The sequence below is a fragment of the Trichechus manatus genome, unplaced genomic scaffold (assembly GCF_000243295.1).
Source record: "Trichechus manatus latirostris isolate Lorelei unplaced genomic scaffold, TriManLat1.0 scaffold00026, whole genome shotgun sequence".
In the NCBI taxonomy this organism is placed as follows: Eukaryota; Metazoa; Chordata; class Mammalia; order Sirenia; family Trichechidae; genus Trichechus; species Trichechus manatus.
In genome coordinates, this window is record NW_004443962.1 from 20,918,583 (window position 1) to 20,923,066 (window position 4,484).

Below are 4,484 nucleotides of genomic sequence, written 5' to 3' on the forward strand. Positions count from 1 at the left end.
ACTAGGAGGTCTACCTAGTTAGGTCTGCCTGCCTAACAGGTAGGTCTACCTAGTTAGGTCTGCCAACTAGGAGGTCTACCTAGTTAGGTCTGCCTACCTAACGGGTAGGTCTACCTAGTGTGGCCTTGTCTGGTGGCCCCGTCTCATCTTTGCCAACCCAGGATTTACTACTGTATTTTGAAAAAGCAAATTATTGAAAGTGTCCATGTCAATGGGACTGGCCCCTATCAGGGGAATGCTAGGCATAATATTTGCAATAAAAAATAATTTGTTGGAGCAATCAGAGGACAAAGGAAAGCCATTTTGCAGATGTATGGCCATTCAAGCCAGCAACCTTGAGGATCCTAGGCCAAGACTAGAGAAGGAGCAATACATGAAAGTTTGCTGCTTAAATTATCATCCTTCTTTTTAAGTAATATAATCTGGCACTCAGTATGACTAGTAATTTCATTCCTCAACAATGGGGTGGTATCTATACCTGTCTTATTCTTACCTACTTTTATCCTGGAGCGTGCTAACATTTGTGTGTTTCATTAAACAAGACTCCCTGCAGTGCTTCCATTGCATTTTCATGTTGACTTCTGATTGTATTGTCACGTGTGTATTGCTCCTTTTGCCTTATGGTTTTGATCAAATTTGGACATTCATTTTTCTTTCTCTATTTCCTCTCTTATTCACTGAATCCATTTTGCATCTCCCTCCCTGGTAGGAAAAGATTGCTCAGATGCGATGGGAACTGATGATGAAGACCAAAGAACACACCAAAAAGCTTCATCAAATGAATGATTTATGTATTGAAAAGAAGAAACTTGATTCTCGACTGAATACACTACAGAACCAGCAGGTACACTTCTTTTCTTCAGACCCTTTGTCAGAATTGGAGAAGCTCTGTTAAGGTAGCTCTTCACAAGAAGATATCAACTGTTGCCATTTAAACAATCCTTGATCTTGGACCACTTCCAAGTGGTGTGGGTCCTTGAGGACACTGAGTTGATCTTAGCCACATACAGTGGGACTGAGGGACTAGCTTTATTCAATGTCTCTTGGGTGCCCTGAACTCATCTAAGTGTTAATCACTGGGGTTTGCTGTGGTCCTGGAGAGGCGAGGTTATTTAGGCATAAATAATGACACAAACATACTCCCTGAATTTGGTGTCCAACGTCCATTTCCAATATCTGTTTATTTCATTTGACCTCAGCTCAAGTAGGCATCTTAAATTGTAGGATCTTATATGTTACCTTATTAAAATGCTTGTTACATTTTATGGTTTTCAACTTGCTCTTATATAATACTTATTGAGTCTAACGTAGTACTTACCATACAGTCTGTGGCCAAGGATACTTATTTAATAAATGTTCCCGATTCAAGCCTTCCTTTCTAGGAACCTGACATACATGGCATATTCTAAACCATATGTCAGGTACTTACAACAGTATCTGCACCCATGACTGGGAGTGAGTTGGTATATCAGGCATGGTTAGCTGCAAAGAACCAAAAGCCCCCATGGGAGTAGTTTAAACAATTAAGGGTCATTTTTCTCACTTTACAAGCAGTCTGGAGGGAGATGACTGCTGGCTTTGGTTTAGTGGGTCCATGACATTCGTATCCTGGACCCACTAAACCAAAGGGCCAGTATCTCTGTGACTGTCTCCTGTTTCCTTCCAAGTCAGGAGATGGCTGCCTCAGCTCCACGTTCCCCATGCGTGGGCCAGCGTCTCCTGTCTTTTCATTAGGGAAGCAAAAGTTTTCTGCCTACATCCGCTTAGCCACCCGTACATGAAAGAGAAGCTGGGTAAGGGGAGGATTGAGCTTTCACAGCCTCTGAAGCGGAGGTGGGCGAGAGATAGAAGGCAGAAGGTCATTGGGTAGCCAGCCAAGAATGTCTGCTGAAGTTAAGTATGGAAAAATGTAAAAATCATGGACTTTTGGGTTCAGGCAACCTGGTTCTAATCCTGCTACCAGCGCTTAATGATGTAGTGATTTGGGCCAGTTAATGAATCTCTCTGAGTCTGTTTCCTTATCTATAAAATGGGAAGAATAACAATACCTAGTTCACAGAGTTGTGAGGATTAAATGAGATAGCATATGCAAAGCACCTGGCATACAATGGGTACTTGCTAAGTGTTACGTTCCTTACTTTAACAGATATATTCATCCACGCCAATGTTACTGAGTATCCACTTACCTAACAGGCACTTGGGTGGGTGCTGGGTAGAAGGGTGAGATCCATCACCTGGGCCCTCTCTCTAAGAGGCACAGGACCTAGCAGGACAGGCAAATGTCAAATAGGCATTTAGGCCAAACCATATGAGTTAAAAAATGGTCCAATAGCAGATATTTCATGTACTTCAGTCTAATCATAACAGTGATATGTGATGGATGTTTTGATAGAATTTAGAAAGGAAATCCTAGCTTAGTCGATGAGGCAAAGAAGGTTTCCCTGAGAGTGATGTCTGAAGCATGAGAGGAGTTGGCCCAAGGGGAGGAGAGCAGATGAGGAAAAGAGATTTCTTTTTTGCAAAACCAGATGTGGGCCATAGAGAAACAGAAGGGTGTACCTTATCTTTTGTGATTCCAGTCATGAGCCCTCTGGCATGTGAATGACTGACAGCTAGCTGAATGGGTTAGCCTTCCAAAGGGGTTTGCATTTCTAATGATGGGATTTCAGTGGGGGAATTTAAGGTCCCTTAAATTAAGGAGCAGTGCGCCTGTTTAAAAGGACTGTGAGGCACGCACTCCTAACAGATATAAGGATGGAGTTTTTCTCTTTCCAAAAGACGCTTAAAGCAGGGAGGTGTTGTTGTCTGTCAACAGGGCAATGCCTTCCAGAGCCCTCGGAAAGCGGACATTGTGGCCAAAGAGAAGGTCACTGAGTTGATCCAAGTCCAGGCGGAAAGGATCTTAGCCTTGAAGGAGGAGATCGCTCTTTTGCGTAAGAAAGGAGGTCTCATCCTCCCACCCATCCATCCTCCACAAGAGTGAGATGAAGCCCATGGACCTCTAAGTTTGCTTTTTTCTCAAATCTATCCAATATTTTCCTGAGATATATAATTCACCAGAAGTTCTGGTTCTTTGTTCTCTGCAGCGATCTTATTATTTTTAAATAAACTTATCTAAAATTCTAAAACCAGATTCAGTCATGTACTTTTAATAATTTTCCCCCGATTTGGCTCTCTTAGAGTTGACATCAGCACCCAATATCTACTTATTATTGAACTGAGCCATTTTAGATCTGTTTGGAATCTACTAGGTGAAATATAAAGTCTCAGAAAACTAGATCTCAACATCTGGAAAACATTTGTAGTATATCCTGCTTTAGGAAAATTAGTTTTTTGGTTATCTAAATTTTTAGCCATTGGCAAGAAAAACTCATTCAGCAATCCTTGAAAAAGCTTCCTTTTCAAGCATTTGATCCTTGGAAAATAAACTTTGATGTTTTCAAATATTCTCTGAGAAGACACAAGAGGAGAAAAAAGGGAAACTATTTTGCCAGCAATATCTTAAAATAAGAAATGCAAATCAGAGTTTTGACACTGTTGGCTTTAGGGCTCAGGATTCAGGAAGTGTAGACAAGCACAGCGGAGCAGTTTGCTTTAGTTGGCTTTGGGTTGGCAGAAAGCAGGAAAATCACCAGCTCCCTCAATCACCCATAGTTTTAGCAAACTCTCTGCTGAGGCATCTGCTAGTTAGATCAGGAAATGATGAAATAGATTCGTACAACTCAGAGATCACCTGTAGCAATCGCTTTTGATTACGTGTAACATTTAAACTAAAAATTAGCTTAAGGCTATTCTTTTGGTTAAGGGGCATGTGCTCATTGAAGTCCGTGGCTGGAGCCATTTAGGAGTGATCTCATTGACATGTGGACTCCTGTTAGTAATACAAGGTGGTTGTATTGTTGGGTGCCATCGAGTCAGTTCTGACTTACAGCAACCCTATCGGACAGGATAGAGGGTTTCCTAGGCTGTAATCTTTACAGGAAGGAGCCCTGGTGGCGGCGTGGTTAAAGCACTAGGCTGTAACCAAAAAGTTGGTGGTTGGAACCCACCAGCCTCTCCTCGGGAGAAAGATGTGGCAGTCTGCTTCTGTAAAGATCACAGCCTTGGAAACCCTATGGGGCAGTTCTAGTCTGTGCTGTAGGGCTGCTAAGAGTCGGAATTGACTTGTTGGCAATAGGTAATCTTTACGGGAGCAGATTGCCAGGTCTTTTTTCCTGTGAAACTGCTGGGTGTGTTTGAACCGCCAACCTTTTGGTTAGCAGCTGAGTACTTAACCATTGTGCAACCAGGCTCCTTTAGAAATACAAAGTAACACTTCAGAATTCAGAGCTCTTTGGGGCTGTGTTAACAAGTTAGTCCACTGAGGTTGTCTCAGAATACAAGTGGGTCATGGAGAGGAAAAGTTGATGAAGACAATATTGCGTAAATTACAAAGCAACTCAGCAATGTCAAGTCTCCCTAATCTGTAGCCTGTTGCTAGCCTG